An 18,367-nucleotide genomic window follows, 5' to 3' on the forward strand; every position below is an offset into this window, starting at 1 on the left:
CATGTCGTCCAACTGAATGCTCTTCTGTAAATCCTGCATCACAAAAGTTATTTTTAGAAACATCTCACTTTCATTTCAGTGTCACTGAATGTAAATTCCATATTAATAATTGATAAGGTGTTTGTATGGTTGTCAGAAGCAGAACATTTCACTGAATGGTAAAAAATATCAATAAAAAAGATAATGTGACAAGCACTGAAAATTTTGTGATAGAAATGTATGGCAATTCACCTTTTTTCCTTCTATTTTATTTTATTTTTTTTTTCTTCTCAGTCAAGTATATTCTTTTCATTGAAATAAATAAATACAATTTCATTGCTCAGATGAGAGCTACATTTTACTAATGAGTTTATATCGCTTTATTATTATTTATTTTCTACTTTCAAATAAGAAATACATTTTCTTTATTTTGAATTACTCATTGGTTCAGTATCCAGTTTTTAACAGTTGTTGCCATCTTGTGATTACAGTTTAGTTTAGTGTACACTCTAACATAGACAAGCAAATACAAGCACAAAAAAAATAAAATAAAAAATCACATCATAATATGTCAACCAACGCATGTATATAGACATCTCTCTCTGTTGTGAATAGGAAGTGATAAGTCACTGGCTGAAGGGAGGAGATAGTGAACTCCTACTGAACTCTCACCTCCCTGAGACCTTTTCCAGAAGTGGGTGACGTATGAGAGCAGAATTAAAAACTCAAGATTAATTGAATGTCCAGGAAAAGAGCTTTTCGGAATCCCCTGAGAAAGAATTACCAAACAAAAGAAAAATTAAAACCTATTCTTGAAACAATGGCAGAAAGAAAAATTAAGGAGAAAAGAAAAGCTCAAAAATGAAAAAAAGAAAAAAATTCTGTGGTCATTCAAAGAAATATAGATGATCAAAACTAGCAACAATAAAGAAAAAGACTAAGAGTAGAACACAGAGTAAATTGGCACAAGGGGGCAGTATTTGGCCAGACTAGAATCCAACCAAAGGCATGGAAGGGCGGGGCAATGAATGGGAGGAGCATTGGGTGTCTTGACCTTCAAATGGTGGAAAGATTGCAAAAACTGAAAACGTCTGGTGATTCCATTGGTTAACATGATTAACGTTATCATGCAGTGTCAGATTGGCATAGCGAGTTGGGGCGTATAGTGGTGGGTAGGGCATCTTGTGATGATGTCGATGTGACACTCACACAGCCGTACACGGTGATACCATGGAAACACATAATCCTTCTAACAAACAATACCTTGTTGGCTAATACATATACGCAATCATGCCACATTTATGTAAATACAGCTTTACAAACACTCTGAACCATGGCATCACCAGACAACACAATACATTCATGGACATAAACACCTATGGGCGTGCATGTCTCTGCCCTTATGTGTCTGTAGATGTGTACGTAAGCGAGAGGTTCAGAGAGAGAAAGAAAAAGGATTTTTTGTTATGTGGTGCTTCTCAACCTAAAAAACACAGAAATGGTAAATATCTTGTCGGACATACAGTTCTACTTCATTTGCATCGACCTTTATGTGTCCTCAGGCCTGGCAGCATGGGTGGGCCTCCCGGTTCTGACCCTAACCCTTAACCGGTTAATACTCAATAACTAATTGACGACCTCACCAGAGCTTTGTCAGTCTCTTCACCTTTCTTCAACAGCGTCACTATTCTAGCACTGCCATTCTCCTGAATATCTAATATAAAATAATACAATACACATGTTAAGTGGTTAGTATGATCAGTGTGGCCATTGCTCACACTGACATTACACTTTAAACAGCAAAAATGTCTCATTTTGCTGCTGTTTCATTTCCTTGTGATGAAACACAACATTGTGGCAAGAGTAACTGAGATTTCTGACAAAGTTAGCAGTAAAATATTAGATGTGTGACTATTTCGGATTTCAAACGACTTAACCAAAACATTTGGTTCTACTTATGAAAGTATACTGACAACAAGATATTTTATACAAGCGATAGTCATGGCAACATTCCTCATAGACCGTTTACCTCATTCATACAGAGTTTCTGCCCCCCCACTGCCTCCTCCTGCCTTTAAGCACTTTGAGCCTTTCAGAGGCGGGAGGTAAGCCTGTGCTGAAGGAGTTGTGGTGCGTCTTCAAAATAAAAGCACGCAAGCGGAAAATTTTAAAATCAAATATTTTTGGGAGGTATTATTAGGTGGTTACAAATGCGCCTGCCTCCAATATTGGGGGGGACACGTCCCCCGAGCAGCCCCCCTGATCCTACGCCCATGCCTATTGCAGTTTTCTGTCTGATCAGCTATATTGAAAACGCCTGATTGATTTTGGCTACACCAAATTGTTTTGTTATTAAATAAAGCAAAAGAGTTGCAAAGTAGACCATCTATTGTGAAATGTGAACCATTCTCAGATCCCTTATGGTGGTAGAAAAGATTGGTGGACAATATTGGTTTCACATGTTAGTATCAACCAATAATCAATTGAGAAATAAATCAGGGCCAACAATCTGTGCACCTCTTAAAATTACTCAGCTCACATCCCTCTCTCCTTCCCTTGTATCCCTAAAGCCAAGTCCCGATATGGGAAACACCATGCCCCTTTTCTGATCCATCAAATCAATACACCACACTCTTCTACACTACGTAGTTGGATCTGTTCACTGGCCACCTGGTTGCCAACCTTCCAACCTGAAAGGTGAAAGTATCAAACGACTTTGATCCAAATTGTAAGAAGACAGTCATGAAACCATGCAGGCACAAGAAAGATCAAATGTCAATGGAGGTGGAGGAAGGAAATACAGAGTTCAAGGACTTAGATCAAAGAATGCCACTTACACACACACACACACGCATGGACACACACACGGGCTGATTACACTGCTCTTTGATCAGTCCACCCCCCCAGGCTGAAAAACAAATCTCCTAATTTGACTGTAGGAAGCATTGATATAGTAATTCTGTCTGGTTGTGTTGTCATTATGTGGCCAGTTGTGGGCCATAGTGAGGTCATCCTGAGGTAACATTAACATTCCAGCTATCAGGAAGGGCTTCACTGGCTGTTCTTTCAGACCTATCATTTTGCCTTTGTGCTTCTTTGTGAAGGTTGAAAGTTTTCCTCCAGTGTTGGTACAAGCTTTCTCTCGGTACTTATTTTGTCCACACAGTCTAAAATGTTTAAAAAGTTAATTGGATAAATATTATGTAGATTGGAAACCACTGTTCATTTATTCACAAGAGAGAAACTTAAACTCCAAATGTCTTTTTTTTAAATCATAAAAAACATAATGTTTATGATGTTTAGCATTTTTTCCAAAACTTCAATTGAGGGCATGTGAGAAGAATTCAGAAATTTTTAGGACGAAGCAACCATACTGTAATAAGAATCTGAAATGTTTATATCATATTTGGAAGAATATATTCTTTGATAAGGTTACACATCAAATAAAAAAGCCTTTTTAATGTATAAATGCTTTGTAATTATTATAGTATGGCTGAAGTATAATCCTGGAAAGTTCTCTTTTCAGACAGCCACCAAATCCACTTTGCTGAAGTCCACTGTGAAGTTTGCATTGTCAGTGATGTCGTCTTTTGGTCAACTGTGTCCAACAGACAGAATGTTATCAGTGGCAACAATGCAGATGACCTAAAGGCTGCTTCTAAAGAAACCTTGGCTTCCACTACACCCAGCAGTGCCACAGGATGTAATGTTTGAGTTTCACTTCCTGAAATGAGTTACAAAGAAATGTTACACTTTTCAATAATTTGATGTGCTTTTTGTTCTAGTCCATTTCCAAATGTGTAACCAAATATATTAAAACTCCCACATTTAATCATAAATGTGACTTTGGAACCAATTATGGAAAAATCTACACAGCAAGGAGAAATGTTGTTCAGTTGCACAGAATATTAAGTAAAGCAAATTAAACAAAATGCAATTACACATTTTTTAAAAATATAATTTTAAACATTGACAGGTAAAGATAATATGACTGGATTTTTGACAAAATGACAGACAAAAAAATCTAGTGCAACCTCTGTTACCATAGTTATTCATCTTAGCAGCATCAGTGGGTGATTCTAAATGAATACAGAAGAGGATAAATAATCTGTATACTAGTACATAAACATCTTTTTTCTTTGAATTTTGTGGTTTTAAATGAGGTAAATACAACATCAAGTATGAATGGTCCAGGGTTGGAGCACAAGTCTAGATTTCCATTGGAATAAAAATCAACAACAACTTAAACAACGCTGGTGTAGGTGATTAAAAGCACTTGAGCAAATGATCATAAACTTGTGAGCAGATAAATGCAGAAGCTTTGGATGTCAACAGTTTGTTGCTCTCTAATATTTTGTGCATCTAGAAAAGGAAAATAACCTAACACTATGCACATGCAAGTATTCAAATAAATATCATTTGATTAAAGTGTATTATTAAGTCTAACTTGCAGACCTGAACTGTTATTTATTTTTAAATTAAATTTTATTGTTTATTTTATTTGAAGGGGAGATTACACCGGCTAGTTGTTGCAATGTTGGAAGCAAGTTTGTAGGTTAATGGGTAACCAGTCAAACATTTAAAAGCAGCACATCTTGTATTCTTAAGCTAACAATGTCCCACCCAATTCCAAAGCTATTAGTAATGAGCCAAGTCTATCTACTTTGAAACAATTAGTCTACTCTTCAATCAAAAAGCTCAGCAATAACCTGGAATAATAACAAAATCTGAAAATGAATTATGGGGAAAATATTGAGAATCACTGTTTTTCAGCCTTTTGCTCTGAATATTTCTCACAGGAAAAAAAGCTTTGTGATAAATCCGAAGACTCTTCAAGTATTCGTGTGTGTGTGCGTGCGTGTGTGTGTGATGGAGATCATTGTCCTTGCTTAGGTTAAACTCTAGAGGGCAGTGCAGGGTGAAAGGTGTTAGAAAAGAGTTTAAGTGCATCTGTTTGGGTTAAAATTTGCACAGTGTATAATATTAAAAGGATCAACTGTCTCATTTTGTAAAATTAGAGGCAACACACTGGAGTCCAATTTATGATACTCCTTTATCCATACCCCTTTCTCTTTAACCCCCACTGCTGCCTCTCTCTCATACACACAGAGTGAGAGGGAAGGAAAAAGAGAGAGAAAGAGAGCGAGAGAAAGGAAGAGAAAGAGAAAGAGAGAGAGGAAAAGAGAGAAAAGAGAGAGAGAAAAAAGAAAGAAACAAAGAGAGAAAAAAGAGAGAGAAGCAGAGAGGGAGAAAGATACAGCCTCTTGGGGCAGTGTGGTTCAAGAGTTATCTGCAATCTTGGTGTAGATGGGAAGCCTCTGGCAGTTGTAAGATGATATATGAAACAAGAAAGAGTCATATGTCTACTCTACAAAAGTATTTTTATGGCACTGATTTGGAGAAGCAAGTTTCTGTGAAATACTGTATAATTTCCAGCCTTTAGGCCAGAACATTAAATCAAATATAAACCTGAGCAGAGTATAAAACTCCTAACTGAAGGAGGACTCTTTGCTCTGTGGATTTTTTGCAAGTCCCAGCGCTAAAATTGTTGTCTTCTTTGATTTATATTTATTTATTGTTTGTTAATATTGATAATTTAACGACTCAATATGAAAAGTTATTGATAACGGCATACAATGAAGTGATGCATTGCTCACTTCTGTTTTTAAATCACAGGTGAGAATTAACAACAATCAAAAGCTAAACTCAGAGTTTCAAAAAGCGAAACACTGAATAAGATAGAATGTCGGTAATTTGAAGAGCTGTAACTCAGACATCTTAAAATAAAACATTTAACCTCACATCTGCAGCAAAACCAGACAACAAACCAAGTAGTAGTTCATGAGAACACACAGAGTTTAAACTAAAACAAAATGTACATGCAGTTGCTGGGCTTGTTGCACATAATTTACAAAGACAGCATGTGGAATCGTAATCAATTGGAAGTCTGCCGTCTGCTCAGGCAGACACACTCTTGCAGATAATCAGAACAAAATGTCATGATGCCATAAAGTGATGATGCACTAGAATTATTCAGTAATGCTGCTGCTTAAAATTATCATTTGGGGACAGTATTTTCATTTAGTTTTCAATATTTTTTTATATTCTAAAAATATTTCAAATTTTTAAGAAGCAATGTCTTCTGTCATTGTATCTATGCTGCCCACTTGTTTGCAGACACTGTTTACAGTGACTGCAAACAGGTTTGCGTTCCAGTTTGCATCTGCTTTTCAAAAATATCACCACAGTCTGGTTCTGCTTTGATAAATCACATTGTGAGTGGTAAGTCATTACATTTCCATATCTTCTTCTAACTGTAATCACTGTCTCTGCTCTGACCACTCTCTTGCCTTTCCTCCTCTCTGTTCTTTCCCCTGTATGAATTTCTGCATATTTAGTCACCTTTACTTTAACCTTTTACTCCTTTCCTTTCTTTGCTTCTTCTCCAGCTGTAATGCATTCCACTAATCAACCACGCCTGGTTGTCATACAACTTATCCACATTTCAAGGAATTAAAACCCTGTCGGTTCCTTACGTCACCATGTTCTGTGACGTAAGGAATGAGGTGCTTTTCTTGAGACACCCGTTGCTTTGTGCTTTCCAATTATTTTGCCACATACATCATTCGAGCTTGTCAGCTTTTATTTAGACAAATTTTCACCATCAAGTTGAGGCTGCCCTTTTCCTGTCTGATCATGGATCTGACCTCACAACCAAGGGCGTAAATCCCATCTCATTATTGGGGGAAAATTTCTTAAAAGTTACAGTGAAATGTAACATAACAGATGGTTTAAAAAGTTTTTATACCGCATTAAGGACTAAAAAGCTGCAGGACTAAAAATGACTAGTAATGCACATCAAACATGTTTTATTCTCAGTAAGCAAGCTGCAGATAAGTAAAACTAAAATTCAAATGTTGCTTAGAGTTTTGTTCAGTCTGATTAATCTAATCTCTGCTACACATTTACAAAAATTTAAGAATGTAAATATAAAATCTTTAATGATTAACTCCTCTTAATAAAATTCCTCATAAACATTGATTTTTTGTAATGTCTCCCAATACAAGTTATGGCCTATTTGAATTATAATTTAAATTGCTTTATTTTTAAGCCTTTTTAGTTTTGTCATGACCTGGGTGACAGAGAATAAATTAGTAGATAGAAGACTTTAACACCTGGTTAAAGTCTTTGCACTAGCCGATGGTTAAACTCACATTTACAGCATCAGTTCACCGTTTGTGCAGCAGGTTGATTACTTTGTCCCTCACACAGAATAATGTTTGCTGCCCGAATATTATTAGACCCAGGAGAATTAAGCAACGTTGCTTGGGGGCCATTCTCTATCTTCAAGATATCAAGTTACAGAGGGAGCAGTAAGTTCTTACAGAAGGTAACTTACTGGAAAATGTCTGTGACAGCCTGAAAAGGCAGTATGCACGAAGAAAACAGGTCAGGAAAAATTTGCAGGCAAAACCCTTTTGTTCCTGATTGAATGGTTCTATTATCTCCAGGAGGAGCCACTTTTCAATTTTGTCAGGAAAAAAATGATACAATTTCAAGTTGTTTCTGAAATATACTTTCTTCATTTAAACTATTTATTTTTTTGTGCTTTACATATACGTATTGCACAATGTACAACGTGGAGTAGAGCGGAACGTGGGCCTGTCTGTTCTTCATGGACAACACCCTGCCTTCAATACAGTGGCAATGCTGAGTCTTTGACTGAAGTGTTTGCCTGTTCTGGGTTGTTCTGTTGCTGAGAAAGGAGCGTTTTCCATCAGCTTAACCAGACTTTGATGCTAGTGTCCGCTGCCAACAAAAACACACGTACAGGAACACACAAACTTACACTTGCTCACACAAGCTTGCAGAGCCTTAGTCAAACACTCTAATGTGGAATGGTCTCTCCCTCTGCCTCTTATCCAAACACAGACAAATGATTGGAAGCAAATATTACTTCATCCTAAGTATTTTTAAAGCAGGTGTTGACAGAAAGAGAGAATGAAGGACAAACACAAAACCACCATTGTTTGGGGTTGAAGTGTTGTGTATGTGAGAGGTTAACAAGCTCTCAAAACCTTAGTAACCTCAGAAAGGAAAGCATAAAAATTTACCAAAGAAAGTTGAATAAGTGTAATGATTAGCTTTTGTATAGACTTTTAAATAAATGCTTCCAGCATTTTGTGGCTCGTGTGCTTGAATTGTATTCATTAATAATCTCCCTTAAGACAAACTAAAAAAGACTGTCTCTACATGTTAATTCACTGTCTCTTTCAAAGACAGCTGAAGACTTTTATCCAGACAATCTTTGAGTTACTTTGTGTCACATGATTGTATGTTTTGTCATTAACCAATTTCTTCTCTTGTCATATTGTTTGCATTTTACTGAAAGATCTTTATGATTTGTAATTGTAAAATGTGGTGTATAAACTTTACTAACTAGAAGATCCCAGTAGGTCAGGTGTTTCTGAAAAACCCAGACTAACAGCCATGTCACATTCAGAGTCACTTAAGTCATCCTTCTTCCCCATTCTGATGTTCACACACTTCAGCAAGTTGCATTTACCACACCTAGGTGCCTAAGTAAACATAACTCACACAATTGGCTGATTTGCTATTTGTTTAAAAAGTAATTGAGCATGAGGACTGCATTCCCTTCAGGAGCAGTTTCTATGAACCCCGGTAGTTTCCTGGGCCCTTATATTATCTCCAAACTCTACTCACACTTCCCTAGAGTTATTTTTTTTTTGTATGGTTTTGGTTTGGCAGGACAAACCTATAACTTCCCTGCTGTTCGACCATGACATCTGCTGCACTCCTCCTGAGCATTGCGCTAAGTATACACCTCAGCACGATGCTAAGGTATATTCTACCCTTAGCGTCACGCTGCATAAGTCTTTCTTTCATGAGAAGTCTTATGCAGACTTCCTCTGCATAAGAAGTCTTTCATAAGAAGAAATACCTTTTATGCAGTCTTTCTATAAGAAGGGATGCAATTCCATATGCTGAAGGAGAAGGACATCAACATAATGTAACATTTTTTGTGTCAGCTGTATAAAAATGCCAACTGAATACACTGAAAATTTGGATTTTCTCACTTTATTAAACTTAGACATATTTATAAAATATCGCAGGAACAGGAACCTTTTAGGTTGCTGAAGAGAAAAATAAAAATATCTAAGAATGAAATCTCCTACAGAGGTTTCATTCTTTACATGGGATGTTCAGTGGAACATCCCATGAACAGAGAGATGTTCAGGACCACAAATGTCAAAGAACTGGACAGAAACTGTGATCGAGTTCTCTGCTGTCAGGAGAGATACTATCAGTGGTGAGAATGACATTTGTGCTGTAAGTTGTTCTTCGAGTTCAGCTGTCATCTTATTGTAGCGCTTCTCTAAATATGTGGTTGTGGTTGTGGTTGTTCTCTAAGGAATGTTAACTTTGCTCCATTATTTCATGACAGCCTTCGAAATCAACCATGCTCATTGGTATCATGATTTTTTTCAACATCAGTAATTATTGGTTGAGAAGCTGCTGCTCCGCCATGCAGCTCGGGTGAATGAGTGGTATTAAGGTGAAAGCTATGGAACTTGTTGAGTTTTATGTTTGAAAACAGAACAGTATAAAGTGAATTTTGTATCCCATTGCACTCCTTTTGGACTAATTTACTGTCCTGTTGCAGCCATTTGTATTTCTCTTACAACACTCTAAACTTAAGAATGGCAGCCACACTACAAAGCTGAAAAAAGGTTAAAGTAAGCATTATTAGAATGAAACAAACGTGAATTGAATAAAGCATTAATAGACAATTAATCGTAAGTCAATTAATTGTTTGCATGTCTAATGTGGACACAGTTTTTCCTAATTGTTGAACATTTATGGTAATCATCTCTGTGTGGATGGAGCCTAAGAAACAATCAGTGTTGGTGGTTGGACAAAATACAAGCCTTTTTGTTGTCATGACTAAAGCTCTCTTTCTAAAATTCTCAGTGTCAAAGAATTTAATTGAATAAACTGGAAACAACAAACATCCCTGGGGGTCTCGGGGGATCCGGGTAATTAGGTCCTAAAGGACGAGAGTTCAGGAAAGCATAATGGCCCTTGGACATAATGTTTAATAGAGTTAATGGACAATGAATGCTATAAACACATAGTGAATGCTTTTCTGACTGTAGCTTCTGGTGAGTTTCCTTCACAGATGTTTACTTTTCAAGTTTGTTTTACGGTCAGCATATCAATCAAAAATTACACCTTGAGGTATACAATTTGAAAGACATAACAAGAAAAGCAAAAATATGCAGAATCAGATTAAAACATAATTGGCCACTAATGTTTTTGACACCAACAAAAAAATAGACAAAAAATATAAATATCCCCCAAAATAAAAATAAAGCTTTTCCACTATATTTGAACTTACTCTAAAATCCTTATGTATGAAATACCTTCTTATCCCTGGAAAAAACATATGATGAAGCATATATACTGTGTGTGTATATATATATATATATATATATATATATATATATATATATATATATATATATATATATATATATATATATATATATATATATATATATATATATATATATATATTCATTGTATATAAATATATAATAAAATACTGTAATATTTAAAATTGAAGAGAATTTGATAAAATATCATTTTGATTTCGATAGCAAAAGACCTTCAGAAAAAGATGCTTTTATCCCAAGCTTCCATTAGGTGGTAGCATAGCTCACTCATTTTTTTCACTCTCATTGTGTGCTTGTGTGGGTACGTCTGTGTGGATTTTTTTGGAAAATGTTTCATCATTGAGCTTTAAACTAAACTACATATTTTGGATAGCTTTATTCAAAAATATTTTAGCCTGTCAGTGAAATACTCGTCAGCAGAGAGGTTCAACAGATAACTCCCACAGTGATACTACATGAGTCTCAGACATTTGGAATATTTTCAATCCCAATGTTTTGCTTTCTTGCCTTTACCTTTGCCTGATATATTACAGTGGTGTTATGCCCTAACCTGAGTAATATTGCTTGTTTTATGATGTAACTCAGCTTGACAAACCCTCTTAAGTGAAAACTGATGGTGAAGGCTAACAGTGACTGGTACACCACACACTCAAACACTCAGAAACCAGGTTGGGTCTTTGGCAAGACTCCAAAGAGGTAGTGACAGATGTGCTCAGCAAGATCTCCCTGCACTCACACACACCCCTCCTCCCTCTCTTCACACTCTGGGTGACCCTAACATGAGTCTGAAGTCTCTCTGTGAGTGTGTTGCCTTAGCAACAGGCCATAGCATATGGGTGTGCAACAAAATTGTGCATTGCATTTCTGATCCTGCTGAAAAGTGTTAGACTGTCTTTTTCTTTTCTTTTAGTCCTAATTTTATCAACTGAAACTTGATATGACACTTGAAAGATACGCTGAATCAGCATTACTCAAAATGTACTGTGAGTGTCATAAAAAATATACTGTCATGTTTTTGCCAGGCAGTTTTCTGACTCATGCAGAATCAATTGTAGGACATGGATATAAATGTAAAAAGTATTTTACATTTAAATTAATGGAATGTTTAATAACCTATATGGTGCAGTATAGCACTTGTTTTCCACTCCAGTTTGAAGATCATTTGGCAGACTAAAAAACATTTAACCGCTTGTGTACCCTACCCTCAACTATGCTCATGAGCTTTGGGTCATAACTGAAAGAATGAGTTCAAGGATACAAACGGCTTTGGGTTTCTGGGCTCTTCTCTTAGAGACAGGGTGAGAAGCTCAGGCATCCAGGAGGGACTCAGATTAGATCTGCTGCTCCTTCACATCGACAGGAGCCAGTTGAGGTGGAGGAGCAACTTTCTACAGGAAAGCAGTCTATTCACTGTCACCAGTGGCCTCTGTCACTAACACCTACAATTCACATCCTGTAAATTTCCTCTTACTTGCTTTATTTACTGTTGCTTTTGTCACAGGTATTCAGACATGTGGTGGGTGCCTTATAGTTATTTATTCCAATTTGCATACATCTGTAGGGGTGAACATCAATTGGCTTGGATTGGATGAACATCCAGTTGATGTTCAGCTGCATCTAATTGACTACAAGTACAGATTTATCAAGATAAAGTGTGTGTGGTGACATGTCTACACACCGTTTCATACATCTGAAGGTTTTTGTGTGACTTCAAGTTGCAGAATCATTCTCTTACCGCAAATTTCAGGATGAATGCTGTACATTTATTGGAATACATAATCACAGAGCGAGGACTCAATACTTTTGCTAACAAAAAAAAAGTGCAACATTCGTGGATTAAGAGATGTTGATATTACCATATGGAAAGCTTTGTCAGAGCATTTTGAATAGCCTTCATAGAAGTAATGAAATGTGCTGAAAGTATCAGATTTAGGAAGTTTGGGTGCACCATGCTTCTATGCACTATTTGTACATCAAAACAGATGCACTGAAAATACTAGAATGTCCACAGAGATTTCTCCTTCATTTAGAAAATTGGCACACATCACCAAACACATGCAAAGAAATGGAGAAGCAGCAAATTAGAGATGCATTCTGTGCAGCAGCTGTTCTGTCAGCATACACTTTTCCACTCTTCCTTTCCACAAGAGCTTCTACTGGTGTGTTTGTCAGATTGCGTGTCAGGGAGGGGATGGAAAATGAGACTGGATTGACCACCTGCTCAATCACAAGAGTGCAGATGTACGCACATGGTTTGGTTATCCAATAAGCCTGTTTACATGGCTGTATCGGGAGGATTTGCTAATCACACACACAGCCAGAAACATCCAACTCCACTCTGGCACACATACAAAAAATTATGAATCTTTAGTAGTAAATTCAGAACTAATAAATATGAATTCACTATACCGAGTTGAATTTATAGTGATATACCAAGTTGTAATATTTATAAATCTAGGGAAATATCTTATGTTGTTGCAACATGTAGTTTTAATACATCAGTGTAGAAACTAACTTCTTTAAAAGAAAAACCTTGAAACTCAGATCCCAAAATCTTACTATGGATGTTGACAACATGCACTATCCTGGCAGGCAAAACATTGGACAGCAGAAAGGTTAAGTTTCTTTTTCTGCTGTTAACAGTCAGGGCTGCTTCTGGGTTTCAGCACAAACCCAGAATACTGGGAACTTTTATGTTTTGGGACTTGCATGTCCTGATTTTGGACCAGGCTTGAGAAATAACTGCAGACTTTAGTGAAAGGACTTGAGACTTATTTGCCACTTACACAACAAAGCAGCCAGGTTCTAACTTTGTACAAATGGACGGAGATACAGATTTCACAAAAAAGTGTTTTCGTGAAAACAGGATTCATTTTTCAAAATCTATTTTATTACACTGTTGAATCCAGAAGTTATCATACACAAATAAAATAAAAATAATGTGTATATATTTTTTTCCCAATGCAGTATAAGTGAAAACAGTTTCAGAGAATTTTGAAAGTAATGTTTTTATTGTGCATATGAGGAAAGGAAAGGAATGAAAAACCAACCAACTCAAAATTCTTAAACTCTTCATTTCTGTCAGATGAACAGAATATATTCAGTGCCTGCAGATAACAGGATTCTAAGTCTGACCGCATGGTGCTATGTGGGTGGACAGCAGCCAGCTGATGTGTTTGTGCATGTGTGCCTCCGGCAGACAGCGGGAATTTGTCAGCCCAGTGATGAATGGAGCCATACTAAACCCAGTGGATGAGCCACACAGCGCGGCTCACCCACACTGTGGGGTTCACCTGCCTTTGGGCAAATTTGAATGCTTAAGTGGGGGTTCTTTCCCACCACCAGGTTAGGACTACTTCTTTATGGTTCTTCATTCAAAGCCCTCAAACTCCTGCACATACAAAACTCTGCAGCTCACCCACTCCTCTGATCACACTCCCTCCGCTATCCAGAGGCTCTGTTGACTCCGTGTCACTCAGCACATCCATTTCAAAGTCCTCCTTCTTACCCACAAAGTCCTCCATAATCGTCAGCCTAAGCTCCTCTGATGCCAAACTCCTGTCTCCTCCACCACTCAGGAGCCAACACCACACCTGGTGACAGAGCCTTCTCCATGGCTGCTCCCACACTCTGGAATTGCCTCCCCAAACATACCTGTAACTGTGCACACCTATCTACATTCAAACTACACATCAAAACACACATGAGTGATTAATGTCCTGTTATGCTTATCCTGTGTTTTTAATGTCAAGTGCTTTGTATTGAAGTATTTTTGTTTTCACTGTTTTTTGGGGGTGAGGGGTTTGTGTGTGTGTGTGATTAATGTTTTTTTGTTTCATCCTTGTCTTTGAATTTTAGAAAAATATTGAAGAAATAAAATGTTTTATTTATTCAGGTTCATGGATCTTACACCTAGTCTGGTGTGATGTAGGTCTTACGAGCTGCTTTTCCATTAACCATAGACTTGTGTAAATTGAAATTACGAAAATGAATTTGCTTAATGGAAACATGCCGATTTTGAAAAATCTTACGTTTTGGATAAAAAGTTTTAATGCTAGGGTGAGGTAATTGTTCAGCTATATCAAAATTTTTGTACTTTGCAAAACTGCAAAGGAAACACTTTTTTCACATCGAAGAGTCATGTGATCAACAGCCAGATGTTACTACTGGGGAAATCAACAGTGGAGATCATAAGAAGTAGTAGGAGGGTGACAGTTTTTTTTTTTTTTTTTTTGGACATTGTGCAGCTGACTCCACTAGCTCTCTCACAGTTTCACGGTTTGTAAAAAGTTGTGTTATTCCACTGTGTTGAATCCATAACTCTTCTGTAAATTCACTAACCACAGTGGTTAATGATCATAGTAGGGTGGGAGCTGGTGTCTCTACAACATCTGAATAAAATGCACAGGTCCCTTCTGATTGGCTGGGAGGTGAAGAATGTTAGTGCCATGACCGAATGGCACTAGCACAACAGATGGAGCTGTTTACATCCGTTGCTATCATGATTTTTATTAAGCTTATTTATCTGTAATTTTGACTTAGTTTATTCTTTAATGAAAACACCATAATTGCAAAATTTTGTTTTTTCAATTTGCACACTTTTGTTATGGAGACACAGGTATAGACTCCCACTTTTGTCCTATTTCAGTCTCAAGCAAACCTCTCTGTCCTCTGCTATAGTAGTTTGATTCATCCCAGTGAGCCAACATCAAAGATATTGAAAACATTTTAGACTATGGGTCAAGATGAAAAATTATTTTTATACTGGATATACTGGATATGATACCAATTACCAATTACTGGATACCAATGTGATAAAACATTATTAGTTACTTTACTAGAACAGAACTCTGTTGTGGTCAGTAATAATGATGGTGGAATGAAATGTCAATTTTTCCACACTTCTCCTTCTCACATTGAAAGGTCACTTGTTTGGGGTTTGCTTGATCAACTCTTAGGTCCTAACATTTTGAATCATAAAAGGCTACAAATTGTGAAGGCCACTGCAGGCACAGATAAGAAAGCAAAGGTCAGCTCTGTATGCACACATAGCGCCACGTACACAAAACATACACACCATGCGGTCTTCGGTTTTTAAAGTACACTTTGGATGATATTTCTCCATAACAACATAGAAAATGCAATGAAGTCTTTGGAAATTAAATGGTATTCAGTGACTTCAAACAAAAAGAACAAGAAATGACAAGGCACTTTATGTCTAAAACTCATTTTACATCATATATCAGAAAATAACATGCAGCTACATGTACGCCATTATGGAGCAATTGATCTTTTCACATCACATATTTGCAGATTCTGGCACATGAAGATTGTGGTCAACAGAATAAAAGGTGTAAACACGCAGTCCTCACCAGTGACCTAGCTTCAGGTCATGAATCTCATATCAGCTGTCCAAATGTATCCAAGGCTTTAAACTCAAAGTTGCTGTGCACCACTACAGTCCGTCTACAATCATTCCATCATCTGCAAGGGATTTAGGAAGCTGTTGGATTATCTGTCTTTGCCTGACACACAACTTTTTCTGATAGCCAAAAAGATAAATTCTCAGAGAACTTTTTTCTGTTTGCACGATTTCTTGACTACTTTTTATCCTGCTTCATGTTCTCGTCTCATGTTTTCCTCTTCGCCTCCATGTTGAAGTTGTTCCTTGGGCTTCCACACAACCTCTGGATCCGATTTCCACATGCTCTGCGGTCATCCACCACAGCTCCAGCAGCATCCACACCCTTCGTCAGTCTGCCTGCTTTCCAACAACCTCTGTATCAAAAACAAAACTTTCTCTCCAAAAGCCAAAACTGTCAACATGTGGATTTTATGGTCACTTATATGTGAATTTCATTCTTGTTTCTATTATCTTATCATCAAGAAAAATTAATACCAAAGTAAAAATACCAATGCAACATAACAAGCTCATGTTACCAATCGATCAGTGATCAAACTATTGGAATGAAATTTGAAGACTTTGAATCCATGACTTCCCCAGCTCCATTTATCAAAACTGTTGGAGAAATTGTGATATTAATCAATTATTTGTTATTCTCATTGATCTTTATAATGTATCTTTAATTGATGATTTCCTTAAAGTTAATCTCATTATAGAATTAAGAATGTTTCTTGTATTGTTAATTTACTCTGATTCCTTTCTCAGAAGGCCTCACTGACAGAGAGCAGAAACAAAATCTTTCTGCAGGTTTACCTCTTGGTGAAGAGCTCTGCTTCGGTTGAGTTGCTGGCCTCCAATAAAACCATCATTGCTAAGATCACTACATATTTTATTAATCTTTGTGCCTGGAAGGACATTATCTAGTACAGAATGATTGTGTGTTAGTTAGTGAATAACATTTGACGCTGTAGCTGTTTGCCCCCTCCCTTTAGAGCTACAGCGTCCTTGTGATTAGGGATCCTAGAAACAATAAAATAGAGGAGCAGACAAATGTGCTTCAGAGCGGTAGGAGATTGTAACTGAAGCACATCTCTGTCCGTTCTCCTCGCGAGTGAAAAAGAATCTAACTCTTGTCTTTTCTGTCTTTGTTAATGTATGTTTAACAGGTGTTAACCCTAACAAAAACGTTTTGTATACATATGTACCTTATATGTTGTCGCTGTTCAATGACTTTACTTCAGTTCTCACACTCTTTGATAAATGTTTGGGTTTTACCACAGCAGTGTGCATATTCAGTGTACTGTACAGTAAAAACAAATATATGCCATACATTTTATGTTGGTTTAAAAAGAAAATATAAAATCCACTTCAAGGCTTTGTTACACTGCAGGCTGCCTTCCAACAGTGTTAAACAAGCTCAGTTTATATTTACAGCTAAATTATTTATGACAGTGCTGACTATATTTGTCACCCTTTCATGACTTTAATGATGTTGAGTTATACAATAAATATAAAACTGTCAGCGGACTACCTTGGTGAAAACTGATAACCAACATAATTCATATTAATGGCTGCAGGATGTGTGTGCTTTACCTCCAACAGCCACCCCCAACATACACAAGCAACACACACACTCAGTCTGAGTTATGCACTGGGTCAGGTGTTATGGAGAGAAATGTCAAGAATCTCTTTACCCAACCTCACAGTGACCCCAGTAAAGGTCAACACAAGTCAATGAAACCTGAGTCCCAGGAGCCAAACTATCTCTAACCCCTCACACACACATACTTGCCCAGATGGAGACTGGTGGTGATGATGTCAGGACAGGGTGTCAACCTTAAACTGTGAAAGAGAACAGGCAGCCTGAGATCAAACCTTTGTGATATATAAGAAAATATATGGCCATTTATAAACCTGTTTTTACTGGTTTCCTGGATAAAATAGCTTGCGTGATGGTGGTAGAATAGAACAAGACATGAAAGTAAATTTTAAGTATCTCAATGTAAAATATTGTGAAGTCAGTTGATATAAGTTAGTTGTGAAGTTATATATAAGACAAAAAAACATAAAGTAACACTGAAATGAACTGAAACATTAAATTTAATATAAAATGCTCACATATTTAATCAGCAGCTTTTCTTTGATGTTATTTAACACTTTGTTCAGGTTCACTTTTCTGAAAATGAGATGGGTAACAGTATTGAACATGAATAAAGTTGATCAAATCGAGAGAGAACATGCTAATGTTCTAACAACACTGACATGCCAGAAGGGAAAAAGTCATGAGTGAGAACAATGCAGCAAAGTTCTTGTTTTCGACTGACAGACCTGTGCAGGCGTCATGCTGTCTTGTTGAAATCTGATCCAACACTTTGGTTTTCTGCAGAATGTACCAAAAAAAAAAATCTTGTTAAAATTACCAAAACTCTTATCGCAGTAGGTCAGGGTGAAAAAATGTTTCTTTGTTGACCCCGAAACCTTTCTTATCTTTCCACTCTGCATTTCA

Source organism: Poeciliopsis prolifica, unplaced genomic scaffold, assembly GCF_027474105.1.
Source record: "Poeciliopsis prolifica strain line A6 unplaced genomic scaffold, Auburn_PproV2 SCAFFOLD010, whole genome shotgun sequence".
Taxonomy (NCBI): Eukaryota; Metazoa; Chordata; class Actinopteri; order Cyprinodontiformes; family Poeciliidae; genus Poeciliopsis; species Poeciliopsis prolifica.